The 24,329-nt window shown below is 38.6% G+C and overlaps 2 long non-coding RNA genes across 3 annotated transcripts in view; both read left to right on the top strand.

Moving 5' to 3' along the window:
• The first annotated feature begins 3 nt into the window (after nt 1-3).
• On the top strand, nt 4-19,698 carry LOC138811446 (uncharacterized). The gene is made up of 4 exons (XR_011367397.1): nt 4-87; nt 962-1,091; nt 7,801-7,956; nt 19,429-19,698. It is a non-coding gene; the product is annotated as an uncharacterized lncRNA (long non-coding RNA).
• Nucleotides 19,699-19,784: 86 nt separating this feature from the next.
• LOC138811443 (uncharacterized) overlaps nt 19,785-24,329 on the top strand; it is a 63,582-nt gene continuing 59,037 nt past the window's right edge. The window contains exons 1-3 of one of the 2 annotated variants that reach the window (XR_011367393.1): nt 19,785-19,831; nt 20,597-20,634; nt 20,734-20,806. This is a non-coding gene — a long non-coding RNA (uncharacterized lncRNA). Of the gene's footprint in view, nt 19,832-20,550; nt 20,807-24,329 lie in introns of those variants that run through there. The other variant, XR_011367392.1, reaches the window with a different exon arrangement.

Genomic DNA, 24,329 nt, shown 5'->3' with positions numbered 1-24,329 from the left:
GCCTGTGGATGGTACAGGCCTCTGTGGACTTGGTCTGAGGATGGACCCTGCCTGGGATGACTACTTCTGGACATGAGTGGCGATTCAGTAAGATAGGATGTGACCCTCCACCACTGGGTTATTTGTGTTGGTTCATCCAGGGCCATTAGATTTTCACACAGAGGAAGTGCTGAGGGCTGATGCTGTCTTGGGTGACAAGTGTGTGATGGGAAGGACTTGGGCACAGCTGGATTTTGCTCTGTGGACACTGGGGTCAGGATGCTGAGCCTGCAGAGCTGACTGATGATATTTGTAGCAAGAGGAGGGCTGGGTCTCCTGGTGGACAAGTGCATTTCAGGATTATTTGGGGAGCTCCTCAAAGAATGTGGTGGGATTCTGATGATAGAAGCAGTGAGGCCTAAAGAGGGTAAAGGATAGGCACCTGGTGAATGACAGGGTTAACATTGATGCTGGAGGAGAACTGAGAGGCGGAAGGTCATGAAGGGAGCTGAGGAATCCTGAACTACTCATGGTCCAGTGTTCAGTGAAGAGGGTACGTGGGGAGGGAAGTAATGTTAAATTCCATGATGTTTCCATGCCTTATATTTTTTTCCTTTTGTTTCTTGGTTGTGTGTATGTGTTTGTGAGTGTGTGCTGGTACCAAGGCTTTATCTCAGTGCTTTTTTCCTTAATTCTCTTTCTGTTTCCTTTTCCCTCAATTTTCTCTTTCATCTTTCCCCACCTTTTCCCCTCTCTACCATCTCTCATTCCTCCTCTTCCTCTACCTCATACTGTCTCTTAGTCTACTTTTCCTTCCCCTCATCTTCCTCTTTTCTTACCTCACTTTTTCTTCCTGTTCTTAAATCTGTCTCTAACTCTGTCCATTTCTCTGTCTCAGTCTTTCTTTTTCTTTCTTTCAATTTGCATGTTCATGCCTGGTGATCTTCACTTGAGTCACACCTCCATGTCTGTATTTTTCTAGTTAATTGAAGATGGAGTCTTCTCAGACTGGCTGTAACTGCAATCCAGGTATCAGCTTCTAGGATAGTTAGGATTACAGAGCCTCCAGCATCAAGCAATGCACTTGACTTTGCTCATCTCTTGTGGCACAGGTTGGTGTCTCTGTTGTTATGAAAGGGATTTGTGTACTTATCTGTCACTGACACACAGCTTTGTCAGTGACACATTAAAAATGGGTGTGGAAGTTAGGTGGTGTTAGTCTGCTGTGCAGAATGGACAGGGAGAGGACATGTATAGTGTAAGTGTATCAACTATCAACACCCTTAGAATATCAGAACATGTGCACACTCAAGGACATGTGCACCCCCATTTCCTAGTGAAACAGCATGATTGAATAGCAGCTTCCTTCTATCTTTAGCAAGATGTCTCAGAAGCACACAAGCAGATGGCTGCTCAGGAATTCCTCTGGAAATCAGCCTCCTTCAAACCCAACCTGATGTGCACGTCGAGAGGGAATTAGGAAGGAAAATGTGCTCTTTTCTTCCTTCAAGTTCAGCTCTCAATGCAGAGCTAGATGTGTCAGAAATGATCTCCTCTTAGTGATGTAGAGACTTCCAGGAGACAAGGCCTTGCTGCCCCAATAAGTGCAGCTGAGGCTCAGAGTGAGGGAGTGGACTTCAATTCACATCTGTGGGTTTGGCTTATGAGGCTAGTGTCTTGTATTCCTAGTGCAGTAGAGAGTGTGCCTCATTGCCGCTGTGATTTCAGTGTTGGGTTGCATTGTGGAGATTGGGGAGAGGGGCAGTATGCCAAGCAGGAGGCAAGTCATTTTATGATTCCATGCCAGCCTTGTCTTAAGGGGCAAGATGAGTTTTCTGTCCAAAACTAAGGTCTACCTTTGACTTTTCAATGGATGGTCTGATGCACAGGCATGCTAGAACACCTTTATGGAACAGCTGCAGTTCATTTGGCTCAGCAGGTGAAGGAGACAGTACCAAAAGTTGGCCCAGAGAATGAGGCTACCACCGCTTAGCCAGAATATCACACAGACCATTATGAAGGCTTCTAGCCAGCAGGACTGGATCAGGGCTGGAGGAAAGACTTGGAAGAACTGAAGAGGGAGGAGCCAATGTGGGATGGAAAGGCTTCCCAGAGGAGGAGCAGGGGAGCTGGTGTGTGCATTCCATCTCCATGTGTGAGATTGAGGCACAAAAGGCTTCAGGCAAAGGATATGGAAACACAGGTGAGGAGACCATGAGGCAAGGGTGAGAAGGGCTGTGGAGGAGAATCTTGAGAAAGTAGTGGGAAAGAGCTTTGACCATGTGCAGCAAGATACTTGTCAAATAAGTGTGTGAGGGAATCAGTAGGCCTTCATTCAATGGATATTTACTGAGTGACCACAGGGTGAGAGACATCATGCTGAAGACTTACACAATGCTGGGAATAGCACAAAAGTATCTCTCCTTGTGAGTTTTAACTCAAGCATGGAGAATGACATTACCCAGATTTACAAAAGTAATAAACAGAATACATCAGAAGGAAGATGTAAGGAAGAAAGAGTGAGTAGGATGAGTAGTGGGAATACTGTGTGTTTGTATGCTTGTGTGTGTGTGCATGCATGTGCATAAGGTTGTATTTTTGAGCAGGGTATCATAAAGTAGACCTTTTTGGTGGGGGGGTGGGGATGGGACAGGATGTGGGAGTGAGCAGCTGGGTGTCTGGGGAAGAGCATTCTAGGCAGTAGAAATAGCAGCTACTTGAGAGAATGAGTTAGGAATGTCATTTGTGTCCAGGATTTGGAGATTAGCCAAAGTAAAAAAATGAAAGAATGAAAAGAAAGGAATGAAGAAAAGAAGGGAGAAAGGAAGCCTGGCATAGGTGGCTCCAACCTTTAATCCTAACTAGTCAGGAAGCTAAGTCCTGAACATCGTGGTTCTCAGCCAACTCAGGCAGGAAAGTTCATGAGACTCTTATCTCCAACAAGTTACTTAGAAAAAGCCAGAAATTGCCCTGTGGCTCAAATGGTATAGAGCATTAGTCTTGAGCACAAAGAGTCTCAGGGACAGTGCCCTGGTCCTGAATTCAAGCTCCAGGACTGGCAAAGAAAAAAGAAAGGGAAAAGAGAAGAGAGAAAGTAAAAAAGATTGGTGAAAAAAAAGTTTTAGAATCAAAGGAACTTTTCAGTCTGATCCAATCTGATCATACATTACTGTAGTTTTAAAGAGAAGTAGTGTTTGCCCAGAGTTTTGTAGTCAGTGACGATCAGCATTCAGGATTATAGAGTACACTTTTAACTTTTAATCCACTATTTTCTCTGAGAATATTTCTCAGTTTAATGCTTCCATTGGTCCCAAAATAGATGACATTATATATTGCTCTGCTTATGCATTATAGTTTTGTGCTCAGCTTTATTTATGTATTTTTTGTCGATCATGATCTCTGGGCCTGAGCGCTGTCCCTCAGCTCTTCAGCTCAAGGCTCTACCACTTGAGCTAAGGGCACCACTTCTGGTTTTCTGGTGATTTGTTGGAGATAAGAGTTTCACGGACTTTCCTACCCAGGCTGGCTTTGAATCACAATCCTCAGATCACAGCCTCCTAAGTACTAGGATTACAGGCGTGAGCCACCGGCGCCCGGCCTCAGTTTTATCTTTGAAGTGAACATTTAAATAGAAAAAAAATCCTTTTCAAGTTGTTCTACCTTACTAAAGAATAAGTTTACCTTATTAAAGGATAAATTTAGTTAATGGAAGCCAATTTGGAAATAAGGAAGAACCGGTTGTTGAACAGGATAATGAAGAAACTTAGCTCCCAATTTGACCTCTAGGTTTTGGATACTTTTTATTGTATGGCAAAATTTTGATCTTGACTATTTTATTACTGTCTCCTTTGTAACCCCATTTGAAACTTGAAAATGATCTTTTGTAATACCAATCTCTTTCTATGAGAATATCTAGAACATAAAAGTTGGTCATTTTTCAAATTATTTTTTTAAGCTGGTCATTTTAAAAGAACCATAGTTGGAAAGCCTCCTTGCTTCATGAAATACCTCAATTCTGAAGATTACATTTTGAAAAGGTTTGGAATATTTAGATGGGTGCAAGTGGCTTATGTTTGTAATTCCAGCTACTATAATTGTGGCTACAAAGCCAGAAGTGGAGATATGGCTCAAATGGTAGAGCATTAGCCTTGAACAAAAAGGTTCGCAAGAATGGGGGTGGCTCTGAGTTCAAGTCCTAGAACTGGCAAACCAAAAAGTTCGTAAATTAAACTACTGGCAGTTTAAAAAGCCTTACATATTGTGAAGTGGCCAGTTTATTAGATTTATCAGATCTAACAATACATTGTCTTTCTGTGTCCTGGGAGTCTCCAAGAATTGTATTAATAACTATTATGGAGTTAACAGAGCCTTTTGGAACCAGAAAAGCCTAGAGACAAGCTCTTCTTTTGAATACAGATTCCATGTTCTAATTAGAGCCAATGGGCTAGGATTTCTGTTCTCTTGGACAATGTTTAGGGTACTTCCAAGACAGATAGCTAAGCCTCACTCTACTTTATTCAGTGGCATTTATGCAATGTATTTCCTCATTACTAAATTTATGGAATGCATATATTATAATCTAATGTTTGTGTATACTCTCATCTTTATAAATTACAACTGATATTTGTAGGTTGGACACTCGTGGCTCACACATGTAATTCTAGCTACTCAGGAGGCTGAGAGCTAAGGATAGGTGTTCAAAGCCAGCCCATTCAGGAAAGTTCAGAAGACTCTTATTGCCAATAAGCTACTCAGAAAAAGCTGGAAGTTGCACTGTGGCTCAAGTGGTAGAGTGCTAGGCTTGAGCACAAAGAGGCTCAGGGACAGCACCAAGCCCAGAGTTTAAGCCCAGGGTTGGGGGAAAAAAAGCTAAAGGATAGTGTGTAGGCCATAAGTTCAAGCCCTGGTTACACACACACACACACACACACACACACACACACACACTCACACACACAAACACACACGAGGTTCCAGGTAGAGAAGGCTGTTTAAACTACACACACACACACACACACACACACACACACACACACAAAAGAGGTCCCAGGTAGAGAAGGCTGTTTAAACTACACACACACACACACACAAGGTCCCAGGTAGAGAAGGCTGTTTAAACTAAGATTGACCACAGTATATGAAGAGCCATAAATGGAATACTTTGTTATTGCATATTTGTTTTTGTTTTCAAATAATTATTTAATTAGAAATATTCAGGCCAAGTGGGTAGCATGGAGAGCTGATACAGATATTTGGATATTACAAGATCCAATGCAGGTCTAAATTCGACCTGGATTTTTTAGACCGATTAACTGTCTACATTAATTTAATTTATTAAATAGTGTCGTGTTCTGCTTTGAAGTGTATAAGCACAACTACAAGAGTGTTTCTGCTGTATTCTGAGTAGATATTTTCACAAAGTGTAGTTTTTAATTTCTTTAACATTTGACAGTGTTTGTGGCAACCACTTTTCCAATAATAACTACAGTGAACACGTCTTTACTACTTTCCAGGCTGGAAACCACACAAACGAAAAGGTTATACTTTCAAAAAAAATAATACATTTTGACCTGATGTAAAGTTTTCCCTAGTCCTGTCTTATTCTACATACACCAAGCAATTATTCTCTAGCTCCCATCATCTAGGAATCCCACATTCAATGCAATACTGATCATATGATTGCTCAGGAACAATTAGATTAAAGGGATAGGGAAGGGCATGGAATGGTGTTGTTTTCTACTCCCCATTTCCTGGAGGTTGGTGGGTAAAGGCTAAAGATTTCAATCCCCCAATGTTTTTTTAATCACTTAGCTATCTAGGGTTTCTACTCTAAGCAATTGCACTAGCATAAATTCAGGTGTTGTTGAAATAAATTCATTATAAATAAAAAGACATTCATATCACTCAGGAAATTCTGAGATTTTTAGGAACTCTGTTCCAGGAATCAAGGACAAAGATCAAACATATTTCTTCTCATACTAATACATATCGCTCTGAGCACTAATTTTACCTATGACTCCATAAAAAGCATACTGTTGCTATACACATTTGATATCAGAAGCAGTAAGTGATTTGCGCATAACCATAAAATTCATAGGTAGTAAGATTTTTAATTTAATTAATCTACCTTTGAAAAAAAGTGTAAAAATCGCTCTCTCTCTCTCTCTCACTCTTTCTCTCAAATCTTCCCCCCTCCATGAGTGGCATGGCCCCTCCTGTTCCTTCACAAGGTATTCTTTTCCTCATCCTCTAGCCCACAGAGCAAACAGGAATGTTGCTCTGGCTGACATGTCCAGCAGTGGTATAACATATTCATTCAAAATCACTTCCAGCAGACATTTCTGTTTTCTACAAACAAATGAGTGAGTATTTGCAAGTTTGATTTTTGTCCCTCTACTTTGTCACAGAATGACAACTTCTTCATATCTGGTATGTCTAGATGGACTAAATGTGGTCTTTGAAAAGGTTTGGAGAACTTGAGAGAAGGCTTTTCATATCAAATCCACAGTGAATCTTCAGGGGATTCTGGTGGGCATATGTGGCTGTCACTCTATTATTCCTTGGATGGCACCAGCACTACTGTCTTGGCCATGAAATATTGCACAGGCTGTCATCCAGGACTTCTAGTTTCACCCCAGTTGTCTAGGGCCAGCAGTTCTCACTGCACCTCAGTCTTTCTCTCTTTTTCTCTACCTTCCTTCCTTCCTTCCTTCCTTCCTTCCTTCCTTCCTTACTTCCTTCCTTCCTTCCTTCCTTCCTTCCTTCCTTCCTTTCTTCCATCCCTCCTTCTCTTCCTCTCTTCCTCCCTTCTACCCCCTCCTCCTCTTCCCCCTCCTCCTCCTTTTTTTTTTTTTTTGGTGCCAATCCTGGGTGCTCTCTCTGGGCTTCATTTTGCCCAAGGTTAGCACTCTACCACTTGAGCTACAGTTCCACTTCTGACTTTTTCCACATAGTTCATTAAAGTTAAGAATCTTAAGGACTCTCTTGCCCTGACTAGCGTGCAATTGTGATCCTCAAATCTTAGTCTCCCGAATAGCTAGGATCAAAGCCTGATTCACTAGTCCCAGCTCCATCCAGAGTTTAGTGTTGCACCCAGTGTAAGAAAAAGTCTTTTCTATACAAGTACAGTAGTTTGTTTCCTTTGTTAATCTTAGGAGAATTTTTTTGTTTTTGAAGGGTTTTGATTTTGCCTAGGTGGCTTGGGTCTTGTTAATCATATTTTAGTTTTCCTGAGCACTTTAAGACATCCTGTTTAAAGCTCCTTGAAGTGTAATTACATCCTGCTAATTAGGCCACATACTTTTGCAGATTGTGAACCTGAACTCAGCCAATGTGAGCAGAGGGGCAGGGCTTGCTTGGTTAGCTCTGTGTGCTTGCTTGCCAGATGCCTGTCTATGACTTACCCTTTTGCAGAAGTAAACTTTGCTTTGCAGATTTCCTTTCTTTCCTATGCGACACTCTGACATCCAGAGCTATTTCTAACACTATTTTTCTGGGACTTCGAGTTGTTCTGCTGTCATCAAGGGCTTCTCATTGAACTCCAGTTATCTGGAGCTTCGTGGTATATTCCCTACCTCTTGCATCAGACAGGCATCATCCATCAACGGGGATCTCATGGTTGCACCTGCCAACATCGGGCTTGTTGTTGCAACTGCCATCCTCTAGGGCTTCTCACTGCACCCTAGTCATCCGGGTCTTTGTGATGCATCCACCATCATCCGGGGCTTCTCCTTGTACCCACCACCATCAGGGCCTTCTTATGATGCCCGGGTTTTGTGGTGTATCTGCCATCATCAGGGATTTCTTTTCTGCCACCATCAGGGCCTCACGTGGCACCTGACATCATCTGGGACTTGGCTGACCTTCCAGGACTGTTAAGACCTTCATCTGCCCTTGTTATGGGCTGAAATCTTCTTCTCTGGGACAAGGAGAACACCCCAGGCAATGCATCAGCGAGCTCCCAACCCAAGAATGCCGGTGAGTTTTCTAGGTCATCCGCCTTCTCTGTCCTCCATCTCCGGAAGGCCTCTGCTGTTCTTCTCACCTTGCCAGCCCTCGGCAGCCCATGGACGCCATGTTGTCAGCAGTCTGGTGGGGCCCTCCCCTGGGCTAGGCAAGGAATAGAGGGCTCCAGGATAGAGGTTGAGGTCTGTCCCTGTGTCTCCAGTCACCCTACAAAGGCCTGTCCATGGGTTATCCTGTGGAGGGCCTGACCAAGGATCCCTGGGGAGCTCTGCTGAATGCTTGTCCTTAGTCACTCTGCTGTGGCCTTTCCCAGGGTCCATAGCTCACATCCCAGGATCGCTGGTTCACGGCTGCAGGCCTTTGTTCCTGTTCCTGTATTTATCCTGCATTCCCAGGCTTATCCAGAGGCCAGAGAAACCTGCTGCCAAGGGCCCCTTGGGAGCAGGTCTGGCACAGTCCCTCTGTCCTGATCCATCTCACCCTGCTCTTCCTTGGTACATAAAGAAGCTATTGACTTTTTGAGTGCTGGTGTTATATCCTGCTATGGTTGCCAAAAATAGTTATAAGATGTGGGGGAATATTGGTGGAATATTTATGGCCTTTTAAATATAGGCTATTACTTGCTAATAGAGATAATTTGAGTTCTTCATTTCCTATTTGAGTTATTTTTTTTAATTTCTCTTGTTTTATTGCTTCATCTAGGAATTCCAACACTGTATTGAATAAGAGTACTTAGAGAAGTTGCCTTTTCTCATCTGATTTTTAGGGGAAATGATTTGTTTTCCTCATTTAGTATGATCTTGGCTTCAGCTTTGTTGTATTTAGCTTTTGTTAAGGTAATTTCTTTTTGTGTTATTTCAGATGTGCTTTACACAGAATAAGCCTCAATTGCTTTCTATTCCCTGGCTTTCTCAATCTCCTAGTGATGAACAGCTTTCATTGAAGTTCTTTATGTCGTTATTATAAACAGTTGTACTTTTTCCATCTTTTCATTTTCTTATGAAAAATTATACTAAGCAAAGTAACAAACTAACCCAAAGTTAACAGGTTGCATGTGGTAATTAGAATGTGCCTATAAATCTACAAGTAATCCCAATGCATAGTAAAAGACTGGTAATTGCACTTGGACATTCACAAAGGAGGATATTATTAGGAGAGGATTGCAAAAGCTCAATGGCTATGTGTGATTATATAAAATGATACTTATAGAAATGAACTCCAAGAAATGGAAGCAAGAGATTTTTATTGTACTGTTTGGTGTTCTATTTTTTCTTTTTGTCCTTTTTTTCCCCTGTTGGTTTATTCCCTTCTGCTGCTGTTTTTGATTTCTGTACCCTTTTTCTTATGTAAAGTTTACCTGACTTGGTGAGGGGAAGGGGAAAGACAGAAATGATGGGACATAAGATGAACCAATTCAGCAGTGAAACCCAGTAGATGCTATATTGGAATGAACTATACAACTTGGAGAGGGGGAATAAACATAACCAAAAATTATTCGCCATCATTTTTTTCTTTTACCTCCCTTTCCCCTTATCCTTCTACATAATTAGAATCATGTTATAAGTGTATGTATATATATATATATATATATATATATATATACATACATATATATATATGGGAATATAGACATATGTATATAGACAAAAACACACAATGCTGTCTTTTTTCGCTTGACTTGCCTGGCTCAAAATGATGTTTTCCAATTCCATTCATTTTCCCTTCCAAAGGGCATTTCATATTTTTATGGATGTATAATATTTGATGGTATATGTACAATATCTGTTGTATTAATTCAGAGGATTTAGTCATTTGGCTATTGCAAATAGGACTATAATAAACAGTATCTGGCATGCAGATGGTTTTCTTGATTCACACTAATTTGGATATATGCCTAGTAGTGGGTTGGCAGAGTTAGGAGATAGTTCTAGTTTTACTTTCTTGAGGAAGCTTCATAATAATTTTGGTTACACTAGTTTACATTCCCACCATCAATGTTTGAGGGTCTTTTCCCCCTGAATACTTACCAGCATTTGTTGTTTGCTTTTTTGATGATTGTCATTGTGACTGTGGTGAGATGGAACCTTTGAGGTTTCCTTAGGACTTTTAACTCATGTTTCCTTTATAGCTAAGGATGTTAAAATACTTTTTAGATTTCTTAATCTGGAAACTGTTCAGTTTTCTTACCCATTAATTCGTTGAATTATTTATTCATTTTCTGTTTATTTTTTTCAGAGCTTTGTATATTCTGGACATTTACTCATTTACCTGAATAGCTAGTGAATATTTTCTCTCATTAAGTGGACTGTTTGTTTTCAGTGGATTGTTGCTTCTACTGTACTTAAACTTTTTAATTTGGTGCAGTCCCACTTGTTACTGTTCTTGTTTTCTGGGTAAGTGGAATCTTACTCAGAAAATAATTAGATGTGCCGCTTATCTTCTGGGGAAATCTCTAGACTTTCCTGTAGTAGATTGAGAGTTTTAGATCATATTTTTGAGATTTTCAGACTATGTGGAATTAATTTTTGGAGAAAGTGAGAGATGTCAACTTTCAGTGTCCTTCAAGTGGATAACCAGTTTTCTTAGCACTATTTGTTGAGGATGCGATTGCTTTCTACTGCACGTTTTTCGTTTCCTTGTTGAAAATTAGGTGATTGTAGCTGTGTGGTTTTGTTCCTGGTCTTCTTATTAAGGTTTATTAGTATTTGGGTATATTTTTGTGCCAGTACCAATCTGGTTGTATACTGTGTTTCTGTAGCATAATTTGAAGTGTGTTTTCCGGATACCTGTAACATTCTTCTTAAAAATTTAGGCTTACTTTTGCTATTTTTTAAAAAATGTTTTCATTTTTTTAAACATTTATGATTTTGCAAGATAACAGTAAAATATTGCTTTCAGTATTTTACTAATTGGCACCATATGCCTTTTAAAGCTAACTGGAACATTGTTTCACTGTAAATGAGTGTAAAATAAAGATGATTATTTCTAATATCCAATCATGTGATCAGTTATGAATTAAATCACTATTTTTGGCTCTATGTAAGATGTGTAGGGCCGTGCAGGTGCTGTGGGCGGGAGTGCAGGGAAGGCGAAGAAGGGGCCAAGCAGGCCAAGGGATGGGCTCCCACTCCCAAGGCCACCAGCACTGTGCCTGCTGGGTTTGGCTGCCTCCTGCTGCAGTGCTCAATACCCAGGCTCAATTGCTCGCCCACTCCCTGGCTCTTAGGCTCCCTCAACCTGGACCTGGCTGCCTGTTGCAGAGCTGCAAGGCGGCCGGTGCCCTGGCTGGAGCTGCTACCTGCAAGAGAAGGCAGCAGAGGCCGGCTTGGCAGGCAGCTTGCTCTCCCACTAGCCCTCAGTTCTGCACTCTGTGCTCAGCTTTCACCCTGCTGTTCTCTCTTCTGGCCTGGCATAGCCACTACAGCCCATGGCTGCCTCCCTCCTCTTCCCTTCCCTGCCTCTCTTCCCCCTCCTCTCTTCCCTCTATCCTGCTCCACCCCCTGTCCCTCCCCTGCTTCCTGTCCTCATTTCATCCCCTTCCCCCTCTTCTCCTTAAAGGCTAATGAAGTCTTCTTATTCATAATAATGTCAGTTTCTGTCACCTATCTATCTTATGGCTGTCTGTCAATTTTCTTTGTGCCCGACTTCACTGGATTAGGACCCTTTGTTTTGGGAAGTCCCGTGCAAAACCTGCCTTCTATGGACAGAGCTGAAAGTTCCAGATGTTCTTCATCTTGCTTTATAGTCCTACCCAAAGTCCGGTGTGCATGGTTTACAGTGCTGGGGTGCCCACCTATTGCTCTATGACCTCATTTCTATTTTGGCCTTAGAAGCTGCCTAGCTTCCTTTATAATGGGTATTTTGCTAGCAATTATCTTCATATTTATACTTCACAGTCAGTATCCTGTTATTTTGGAAGCTACCAAATAATCCTTCAAAATGTTCCTTTCTTTTTTAAACTGTCTGGGATCATCCCCCTCCGCCCCCCCCCACACACACACTAAGAAACTACAAAGGCTAGGAAACTTCTCAGCTCATTTCTTTAGGAAATGGAATATCTAATTTCTCTCAGGACAGTGAGTATTTCCAAGGAGCCTAGGATTTTAGTCAAGAAAGAATTTTTTGGGGGGTGGTCCGGTCTTGGGGCCTGAACTCTGGGCCTGGGCGCTGTCCTTCACCTCTTCAGCTCAATGCTAGTGCTCTACCACTTGAGTCACAGCGCCACTTCCGGCTTTTTTTCTTTTTGCCTATGTGGTGCTGAGGACCTTATGTATGCAAGGCAAGCACTCTACTACTGAGCCACCTTCCCAGCCCCGAAAGAATTTTGACGATAACCTTGTCAACTGCATATATTGATCTATTATGCTTATAGTAGCAATAGCCTTGGGATATATAGCTATGGAATATTGGGAAATTCAGTTAATTAGTTGGAGGGTGGTGTGTATATGTGTATATGTAGATATTTGTTTGCATAAATGTGTATATAGAAACATAGATGGCCTCTAATGTGAAAGAGTTGAATTTACTCATATCCAGAATTTTTGGACTTCAGTTCCTAATTATGAATTCTCATTTTCAGTAGTTACAAAATGCTGAATAAATATAAATAATAATTAAACCTTCATAGAATCATAAAAGAAGTGAATTTATAGTTTTCTTCTGAGAGTTTAAGTTTATAGGATGTTTTGATAGATCAGTAGCAACAGATATCCAGTTGTAATTTTATATATGAAGGGACATTGGTTGCTCAGGTTCATACCTTATCACAAATTAGCTTTTACCAATATTATAACTTTCTAAGTCCCTTCGTTATAGTTTCTTAATTCAAGAAAGAAATAACTTAACCCCTATTAATAGAGAATGTATGTTTGTGATAACATTTTCTATAGCTTTTCAAAAACTTATATTAGGTAAAACTGTTTGTAAGGTCATTGTAATTCATAAAGTCAGTAAACTTTAGATATTTATGTTTGAATACTTTTTTTGCACTTCAATGGAAGTTGCAGAAACATAACTGTACAGAGTATTTTAGTGTTATATAGGGCTGTATCCAATTTATATATTTTAGAGATGAGAAATTAGAGATAGATAAGAGGCCTAAGGCCCTGTGACTGGCCTTCAGTGTAGATCTGACACTAGAACCTTGTGCTTATTATGGTTAAGATGATGGTTCTGTTGATTATTGTGGTGATCCAGAATGTTCAATGATGCAATTTTGACTATCTCTTGTTCAGTGTAATTTTTGCTTTGGTAAGCGTATTTAGGATTCCAGAAAAAAAATTAGAGAGGGGTTTTGTTTTGTTTTTTATTTTTGTGAGTCGTGAGGCATGAATTTAGGGCCTGGGCAATGTCTCTGACCTTCTTTGCTCCAGGCTAGCACTCTAAACTTTGAGCACAGATCCACTTCCGTTTTTCTGGTGTTTAATTGGAGAAAAGAGTATCATGGCTGCCCTGGCTGGCTTTGAACTGGGATCCTAGATCATGAGTAGTTAGAATTTGTGAGCCACCCATGCCTGGCTCAAGAGAGGTTTGTTTTGTTTTGTTTTTTAATTTATTAGTATCCATTAGTTACACAAGAAGAATTTTGGTGTGACATTTCTGTACATGTATACAATGTGTCCCAATCACAATCTCACCCTAAGAGAAATAGTTTTCAAAAAACAGAACTGAGTACTTTAATGCTGGAAGCTATGATTTATTCTGGTATATAGGTTTAGATTTAGGCTTTGAGTTTCTACATTTTGTGTCTATTAATATTATATGGAAATGTAGGACTGACTTAAGGTCTTCTCTTCTTAAAAAATTGATCAAAACATTAATGTCATAGAGTGGGTGGTGAGATCATTTAACCGGTGTTCTGATTAAGAGTCTGTTATTACCCAGACACTAGGGTTTATGCTTTAATACTAGCTACTCAGGTGGCTGAAATCTGAAGACCACAGTTCAAAGCTAGCATGGACAGGAAGATCCATGAAACTCTTATCTCCAATTAACTATGAAAAAGTTGAAAGTGGAGCTCTGGCTCAAGTGGGAGAGCATTAGGTTTGAGCAAAAAAGCTGAGAGGCAGTTCCCAGGCCCTGATTTGAAGCCTCATTAATGGCACATGCACACGTTTGTACATAAACACACACACACTAAACACACACACACACACAGAGCCATTATTGATTTTGCAAATGCAGTGCAGTCCTCTCTTCTTGACTGGCAGATTTTTGACATAATATTTTATAGTATATTTAATAATCCTGATATTTATTTAAAGCAGAAAAGCAAATCTTCAACTTTATAATGGCTTACTAAGAGTTATGAGATCACAGTGATATGTTCTGAAAATAATACCAGATGGAGATCAAATCAAGGAAGCAGAGATAAGACTCCCACTGACAATGAGTACTGAAATGATTGTGTGGATATACTTGTAACTAAGATTCAGCTGATCTGGTTTCTTAGATATTCTCTACCTCTTTCTGTATTTCACTATGATCTCTTCCCAATTTTTGTCTTCTTTTTCATTTTCTGCCTTGATATGTTAATACTTTGTTTTTCTTCAGTGAAAAGCTATTGGATCTCCTTTTAAACAAAAAAAGACATGGTTTTATGTAGGTTTTACATTTGACATCTTAAAGTTTCTAGTTCTCTGGAGTTAGAATAATAATAATTCAAACGCTGAAATAGTTTTGAATAATAAAAAATACTGTTCATCCTTACAGATACTGAATTCCCAGTACTGTTTTGGGGTATATTTCACAGCAGAAGAATGGTTTTCAATACTCAACAGAATCAGCTTTGCTCTGAGAACTTTTTCCCTGTGTTATTAATTTCACATCGTTTGGATATGTCAGAAGCACTGCCTAATTACAGACTGTGAACACGATTTATGTATTTGTGTTAATTAGAATACAGAATAACAAGAATATTAAAGAAGGTAAAATAAGTGGGCATTTTTGATTGTCAGAAAACTTTACATTATATAAAAATATTTTTAACAAATGTTTTTTTTTTTTTTTGGTCGGTTGTGGGGCCTGAAACCTGGGCCTGGGCGCTGTCCCTTAGTTCTTCAGGTGAAGGTTAGCACTCTACTACTTGAGCATCAGCCCCACTTTCGGCTTTTTCTGCTTATGTGGTGCTGAGGAATTGAACCCAGGGCCTCATGCATGTAAGGCAAGCACTCCACCACTGAGCCACCTTCCCAGCCCCAAATGTTTTGTTCTTTAATATGCTAGTTACCCCATTGCTCTGTTATAGTTCTATACAGTTATGGGGAAGAAAAATTTATAATAATGATACTCTGAAATAAGGTTGCTAACTCCTTTTTTTGGGGGGGGGCTGGTCCTGTGGCTTAAGCTCAGGCCCAGAGGCACAGTCCCTTAGATTCTTTTGCTCAAGGCTAACATTCTACCACTTGAGAGTCACAGCTTCACTTTCAGCTTTTTTGGTAGTTTATTGGAGGTAAGAGGCTCATCGACTTTCCTCCCTGGACTGGCTTCAAACCAAGATTCTCAGATCTCAGCCTCCTGAGTAGCTATGATTATAGTTATGAGCCACCAGTACCCTGCTCAGGGTTTCTAACTTCTTTGAAAACAAATGTTTTTTTAAAAAATCTTTTTAAAATAAGGAAACTTTAAAAAATTTACACCATTATATGAAACTATCATAATAATATAGGTGGAAAAAGTAAAGTTGTTTGCTGTGGTATATGTATCATGGTAGTGGAGAGGTCAGGCCTGACTTGCTTGGGCTGCCTATAATGACTCTCCCCCAATCCTGGATTCCCTGGCTTCATTTTAGTACAACATATTTAAAACACTGAAAAAATATATATGTAAAATGTATGTTGAGAGTCTCTACTAACTGCAGTAAAATTCTTCACTTTTAGACCTTGCTAAAAATAGAATATTACCTGAGTAGTGCATATGTTATATGAGTTCATTCATTTATGATTACATTTGGTGGGAATCAAGGTCTCCGGTAGAATTATCACTGGGTAACAATATTTCCTATACAGGTTTAGAGGTCACATCTGAAAGAGAATTTCAAAAGGATTTTTCGTTGAAGCAGCTAATATATTAGCAGGTTGGGAGCCGACAGTAAAACTCCAAGGTCATCTTGACCCTTGTGCTCACTTGAAGGCACATACAAGGACCTGGCTTTCATGAATAACACCAGGTGTCCGGGTTTGCCTTGCTATGTCTGTAGAATTTTCTTTACTTTCTATCAGTTGACCTTGTCTTGTTTCTTTCTGCACCCTTGTTTTTATTAAAGACTTTTCTTGCTTTTCTGCACTATGGTGACCTTAGGTTACCTCTTGACTTCTAATAGTATAAATAAGGAGAGTTAAAAATAAACGGGGCTGCAGTCTTGAGCTGCAGACCTCCCAACCCCATCCTTTGTCTTATGTCTTTATTTTTCCGTCCTCGCCCCCTAAATCAGGAGTTCCTTTCGTTGCCGGCTAGTTCCGGCACATAGCACCAATTCCGGTAGTTAATTGGAAATTAAAATCTCACAGGCTTTCCTGCTCATGCTGGCTTTGAACCATGATCCTCAGATATCAGCCCCTTGAGTAGCCAGGATTACAGGTGTGAGCCACCAGTGCCTGCCTGATATCATCATTTTTAAATGTATGCTTCTCAAAAGTATGATAAAGTGCTAACCTAGTATCTCAGAGTATGTCCTTCTTTGGAAGTAGTATTACTTAAAATTAACATGAGAGTAGAGTGGTACATTTATCAGAAATGATCAGCATCCTTAAAAGGAAAGAGAAAAATAAAGTGATACATGCAGAGAGAAGATACTAGAAGAAGATATCAGAGTGGTAAAGTGCAAGACAAGGAATGTGAAAAGTTCATGGCCACCACAAAAGCTAGAAATAAGCAGGAGGAGCAAAGTTCTGCTGACACCTTTGACTTCAGCCTTCTAATCTCCAAAACTGTGAGAGTGTTCATTTTTCTGTGTGTGTGCTGCAAGCTGCTCACTTTGTTATCCTTTGTTACAGTGACATTCAACACCAAATATAACCATCTTTACCAGTGATGTACTCTATGAACCAGTTTAATTATATAATAATAGAGGATTTTTTTTTGGTCATGAGTCTTGAACTCTGGGCTTGGATGCTGTCCTTGAGCTTTTCAGCTCAAGGCTAGTGCTCTATCAGTTGAACCACAGCACCACTTTGGTTCTCTGGTGGTTAATTGGAGATAAGAGTATCACAGACTTTCCTGTCTGGACTGGTTTTGAACCATGAATCTCAGATCTCAGCCTCCTGAGTAGCTAGGATTACAGACGTAGCTAGGATTACAGACAAGAGCCACCAGCACCTGGCTAATAGAGGATTTTTAAAAGGTAAATTTAATGTAGACTTCTTTTTGATTTTGTTGTTGCTTTTCAAATTGGAAAATAGTTTTTTGTTTTTGTTTTTTTTGGTTAGTCGTGGGGCTTAAAATCTGGGCCTGGGTGCTGTCCCTCAGCTCTTCAGCTCAAGGTGAGCGCTTTACCACTTGAGCTACAGCACCTTTTCCAGTTTTCTGGTGGTTATTGGAGATAGGAGTCTCACGGTCTTTCCTGCCTGGGCTGGCTTGAATCGGTACATACATTTCAATTGTTTGCAAAGTTGGGCATTTTCAGTTGTTGCAAAGTCTTTTTTGGTCTAGATTATTTCTCTTTGCCTCTGTCTTTTTGTCTTTGAAGTGAAATTTTAATAACTTGCAATGCTGTATATTTAGTGGAGTATTACATACAGTTCAGTTTATTGTGCTAACTTGTGACAAAATATAAACCCATTTTACTCATGTTGATGTTGTTGAGATGCATTTTTATTTTACTCCAGCATATTTATAATCTTGTGTCTCTAGCGGTCAGTGTGGCTTAAAGAAATTTTGTTCTGCTTCATTTCAGACTACATTGAATTAACATTTAGTTCAAAGCACCTTAATCACTGTGATGTTAAAAATAATGGCCAAGGGAACAGAAGTCAATTAAAATGACAACTTCTACAAACATTAACTTATACAATGATATTGATTTTGGTACATAGAAATTTTGACTGAGCCCATGGACTTTAATATTCTTGGAAATATTTGAAGTATTTTTCCCTTTATCATGGAAATTGTTACCACTTTTGTTTAAAAAATACATGAATTATTCTTCTAGTTTCCTTTTAGAAATAGATTTGTGCCTCTATTCAATGCTATTCAGATAGACACCTCTGACAAGCCATATTATTTCTTCATGAAGTTGATTTGATGCAATTATATGTATGTTTCCATATTTATGTTGTGTTTAAAGAAGAGGCATTATGAAATTCTTGGGATGTATAGACTTGTCATGGTTTAACTAGGATGCTATTGAAAAGTCTATCATAGCTCTGTCACAACTGTCTGCTTTAATATCCACCACACTTTTAAGACTTCTTTAGCTCTCTAATTTCTTCTTCTTCATCTCTTTCTGTCTTGATTTATTGGGATAATATAAAGGTGAATTGCTGATAAAATTGTAGATTTGGTTAGAATTCTTAGATGACTTCATTTATTAAATACTCTTCAATGAACACATGGTAATGGTAGGAAGAGAGGAAAGAAGACAAGTTTATATTATTTTAGGGATGGGCATCTGCAAAGTGAACAAGTGCTCCCAGGGGCCACAGCATGAACAATTTCGCATTTATTTATTCTCTTGTAAACTATAATCAAATATATGTTAGTAATTACATTAATATATAACAATGTAATATATAATATGGAATAATTACATTTGTTAGAGATTGTATTTATTTGATTGTATTTGTTGTAGAACCCATTGCTGCATATTGTAGAAACAGTAAAGAAGGGCTGGCTAGAGCATCAACATGCTGAAGGCAATAGAAAGCAATATCAACTACTTGCTACAGCAACATATACTGTATACTAAGATCAAAATGATGCAGAGATTAGCATGTCTACTGTATAAGGATGACAAACAAATTGCTAAAGCATTTCATATTTTAAAATATTGCAAGTGTATATCTATATGGCAAGGAAAGGAATAATAAAATGTGTAGAGCCAAACTCTCTATTTCTAGAAGTCTGGGACCACTTAGAATATGAAGAAATGCCTATATATACTTTAATAGCTCCTAAGAGATTATTGTTTGTCTCCTTAGTCCATATGTAAGGAACTCATTTAGTGTGCAGAGCAGTTTTGTAGTTGTAGGAGATATTGTGAGATATTTAACAGAGTCCAGTTCAGAGTTTGATGCAGCATATCAGGAAGGTTCTAGAAAATACTAGAAATATGCAGAGGAGGAAGGAGCTGGAGTGATAGGAAAATAGTTAAAGGAAAGCTATTTTTCAGATCCAGTATCCTTTGAGTTCACACCCTACTTTGATTTTTATGTGTAGCCATGTAAAAGAGTTCTAGCCATGTAATATTGTCAGTCCCATGATATGTGCTATTTTCAGGCCTCATCTACAAAACTCTCCTAATCATTATCCTTTCTCTTCTTGCACTAGTGACACTGGAAGCCAAATATCAAAGTTAAGCAGAATCCGTGGCAGAATCTGTATTCCTACATCAAGAGAAGAGCTGCTTGACTATCATGAATACCTAATTTGGACTTTAGGAGAGAAGAAACAAACTTCTGTCAAGCCACTGATTTTTTAGTTTTGTTCTTCAAATCACTGTTATTATCATTATTATCTTTTTATTAATTTTGGTTTATTAGTCAAAACAATATACCTTTCTAAAATAAAACTCAGTATATCATGTTAACTGTCATGAGAAGATGAAAAGAAAAAACGTCCCCACCCTCACTTCCCCACCCTATCCAAGCTGATGTCATAGTTGAGAATAGAATTGTAGTTACTAGAAGTTGGGGAGAATAAGGAGAATGTGACCATAGAGGAAGGCTCAACAGTAAGTACCAACTTACAGTTAGGATCAAGAAATTCTGATGTGCCATTATGGAGATAGGTGATTTAGATGATGAGAATTTATTGGTTATTCCCTGAAACTAGAAGAAAATAGTCTGAAAATTTTCAGCAGAATAAAATGTTTGTTTTTCTGCCACAGAAGCATATGTTTAAGTAATAGAGAACAAGAGTCTGGAAAGTAGGGTGCAGCAAAATATAGACAGTAAAGACGTCCTGGAGTCAGAATATAATACAACTGGTTAAACTATAATATTGAGCAAAAGGATCAAAAAGTTAGTTGTCTCAGTTTATAGAGCTTGAAGTAAACCTACTGAAGTGTAAAGGTAAGGAGAGTGGTAATATGTCTTAGGATAAGAAAGATTTGTTATTGTTTCTGCATTGGTGGAAGTGACAATGGATGGGGTGGGAAAATTGTGGTTGAGGTCAGAGTGGAGGCAGAGATTTCTTTCCAGGAGAGGCTAGTTGAACACGTGAGCTGGTGGTGCTGGTGATAAAGGAATAGGCTGAAAAAAATGAGCCACGGGAATGTTGATGACTGTGGGAGCACTGAGGAAAGGGAGAAGCTGGAGATAACTTTTAGGTCTATACTTTAGAGCAGTGAGTATTCCTTTGCCACATGAGTTTGAGGCATACAGAAAAGGAAAGAAATTACCATAGTATCTAATATGTTCTATAAAGATAAAAAGAACAGTTAACATCAAACTACAGCAGCATTCCTCATGTTCACAAATCCATTTTGTCTTCCTAGGTACATAAACTATATTTTCAATCCTTTCTTGGAGCAAGGTAAAATAATATGGTTAAATTCTAGAAAACAGCACATAGTTGTAAATGGTATATGCAATTTCCAGCTCAATCCATAAAATCCTGTATTTTATTCCCCAGCATCTGTTCTGTGGCAACCTTGGAAACTACATATTCCAAATGTTAAACTGCAATATGGAAGAATCCTGTCTCTGTAAGTCACCATTTAGATGAATGAGAGCATTCCTGAATAGCTATGCAACCAACTGAACTATGACTTAAAGTACAAATTAAGATTTATTGTTTTAACCATAATGAACATAGTGTGTATTTAACCAGAATAGCCAATGACACAAATACTTTGTTATTAAGCAACTTTAAGTTTAATGTAGCATCTGTTTAATGGATGGGCTAGCCCTAAAATAAAACTTCATTCATACTCTGGTGGAATAACCCGTGATATCACAGGTTATTGTTCCAATAGGATTTTAGAACATTTTCCTGTTTATTCTCCTATTTTTCAATCTTAGTTGGTAAATTCTGGTGGTTAGATTTTAAAATAGAAAACTTGATGGTGTATTTTGTCTATTACTTTCTTATTTGAAAAAAATCATTTAACTGGTAAAAGAGGCTTAAAGTATAGATCTTATTTTACAATATCTTGTCTGATATACTGCTTGGTGTGTTAACAAATATAGTTTAGAGCCTCTCTTATTTTTTCTTTATTTGACAGCCAGTAAGATTTCTGGTACTGTTACATTTATGACTTCATAAATTGGAAATGTGGTCAGAAAGAGAAAACCATTATCACTTAGGAACTCATTCTGCAACAAGATTTTTACCCAAGATTTCATTGGAATTATGGTCTATATATAGAATCTACCTTGATGGTTTAATGTTGAAATCTGAAGTGAAAGAATTAACTCTGAATGTACTTTTGAAACCTCATTATTTTCATCATAGATTGAGTAATAACAGGCAACATTCTGATTATAGAAACTAGGTAGAAATGATCTCTGTAAACTAAATTGCTAACCTTAGTTTATTTCACTTTGTGTATCCATTGAATGAAATTTTGGTGTGCTGGAAAGTGGCAGTTAAGATACAGCTTAAACATTTTCCCAATATGAATCTGTATTACATTTGTGATTTTTGTGCTAGTGGATATTGAACCTGGTATCTTAAGCATGCTAGATAAGCACTGTCATTAAGCTATATCTCTAATCCTATATATATATATATATATATATATATATATATATATATATATAAAATCCTTTATATATATATATATATATATATATACACAAAGATATATGAACATTTAAAACAGAAGCAACACAGAAGTGTATAGAAGTGAAGTGCATCTCAAAACCTATCAATAATAAAGAACTGTTAAAATTCTGAAGCAGATTTTTATGCCTTCTTTATTTCCATACACAAAATAGTCCTCAGACATATACACAAACACACACATAAATAGAATCAAAATACAGATGTTTGTAATTTACAATTTTACTCACAAGCCTGAAATGTGGTTGTCTCATGTCTGTAAAGAAGAATCACTTTAAAAACACTATGAAATAATCTTTTATAGAAAATACAATAATATAACTAGTGTGGAACACTGAGGTTTCTAGTTTTTCACCATTGTGAGAAATACTGCCATTAACTAATGTGTATATATTTGGGTTTTTGTGAGTAGTGTAAATTGCCATGGTGAATTTGCTTGGAGGGAGGAAAACACATTTAATATTTCTAAATTTAATAGTATTGGAAAGAGTGTATGTATTATGACCAATGCATAGGAAAGGCAGTAGAGAGGATAATGCCTACTATTATAGAAACTGAAATAAAGAAGGCCATGAATGAATTTGTGCTGTTTCTAAAAGCTATTCTGACTCCTGTATTCCAATGTTAGAGTCTGTATTCCAATGTTAGTCTCTGTATTCCAATGTTAGACAAGATTTCCTGATACACAGGAAATGAAACTAATATGTAAATGTAGTATAGGTAGAAAGACTAGAAAAGATTTTTGTTGGAGTAAGACAACTGCATAACTTGTTTGCATTCAGTCCTCTTCTCTTACTCTGAGATGATCTTGTGGAATCTGAGATTACACCTGAGGTACTATAGGATTTGTGAGGTTCTCCATGAGTTCCTCACATATTCTATCTGATTGCTTCACTGTTGTTTTATTTCCATGTGAAGAAGCTAGTAGCCTTTACTGTATTCATTTCCTTCTCTTCTTTCTTCTGCCTGTTTTAGCTGAAAAATACTCTGAAATGTTGAATGAGAAGTTGGAGTAGAGTTAGAGTTGAGAAACTAGGTTTGAGAGTCTCTATTATAGCAGCATTGACAACAAGAAAAACAAATTAGAGAACTAAGGGATCATCGCTGGTTTGTCTTTTGCTTTCTGAAGGACTGATGTAAAACACATCTGCATTGTGTAATGTGTTTTTTAGATCCAGGCTCTCTCTTTTGTGGTTTCCAGGGTTGTACTCTAAAATGCCTCAGCTCAGAAGAGAGACTCATTTTCTACTGATTATAATTTGTTCTGCTTTCAGTCCATGTTCACATGATATTAGCCTTATTACATGGAGACAAGAAAAGTGAGTCAGCACACAGTAAGTATAACTGTATGTAGAAATCAGGCCTGGAGTCACTTCACATCTCTACGGCTAACTGCTGTGTCAACTTGACAAGATTGTCAATAATTTAGTATCTTAGTTTTCTTGTTTATAAAATAAGGATAAGAATATGACTTTTCAGGCCTGGGAAGGTGGCTCAGTGGTAGAGCGCTTGCCTTGCATGCTTGAGGCCTTGGGCTCAATTCCTCAGCACCACATAAGCAAAAAGAAAAAGGCTTGAAGTGGAGCTGTGGCTCAAGTGGTAGAGCGCTAGCCTTGACCTGAAGAGCTAAGGGACAGCGTCCAGGCCCAGAGTTCAGGCCCATGACCGGACCCCCCCCCCAAAAAAAGAATATGTCTTTTCAGCAAAAGATTATTTCATAGTTTTTCAAAGTTATTCTTATTTACTGACATGAAACAACAACTGCATTTCAGGTTGCTGAATAAGTGACTATATGTAAAGGCACATAGCACATTCTTTTTATTGGGGGGGATGGGGGGTGTTCTGATTGTGGGGCCTGAACTTGGGGCCTGGATTGCTGTCCCTCAGCTCTTCAGCTCAAGGCTAGTGCTCTACCATTTGAGCCACAGCACCACTTCCAGCTTTTTTCTTTTTGCTTATGTGGTGCTTAGGAGTCGAATCCAGCACCTCATGCATGGAGGCAAGCGCTCTACCACTGAGCCACCGTCCCAGCCCCCATAGCATATTCTTAAGAAGTGAACCCAGGTTCTGGGGGCTCACATGTATAAGCTTAGCTGCTCAAGAGGCTCAGTTTAAGAATCATGGGGTTTGGAGTAGTAAAATCAGTGAGATTCTTACCTTCAACTAATCAGAAAAATGTTGGAAGTGAAGGTATGGTCAACTGAGAACTTGAGAATTCCAAGCCATGAGTTGAAACTCAGTTCTAGCACAGGAAAAAAAGAGATAGATTCTAGTATTAGTGGTAGTTGCACTGGGAATAGAATCATCAATCATGGCTATTGACATAAAAAATACAGAGAATACCTTTAATTGGTACAAAGAATGTGTATAGGAATTTGAGAGAATCAGCTTACTTTCAGTAAAGTTGAAAAAGTAACAATTCATGAAGAAAAATGCATTTGAGT

This window comes from Dipodomys merriami, unplaced genomic scaffold (genome assembly GCF_024711535.1).
Source record: "Dipodomys merriami isolate MVZ:Mamm:240054 unplaced genomic scaffold, mDipMer1.0.p SCAF_53, whole genome shotgun sequence".
Taxonomy (NCBI): domain Eukaryota; kingdom Metazoa; phylum Chordata; class Mammalia; order Rodentia; family Heteromyidae; genus Dipodomys; species Dipodomys merriami.
This window is presented reverse-complemented; position numbering and strand designations above follow the sequence as displayed.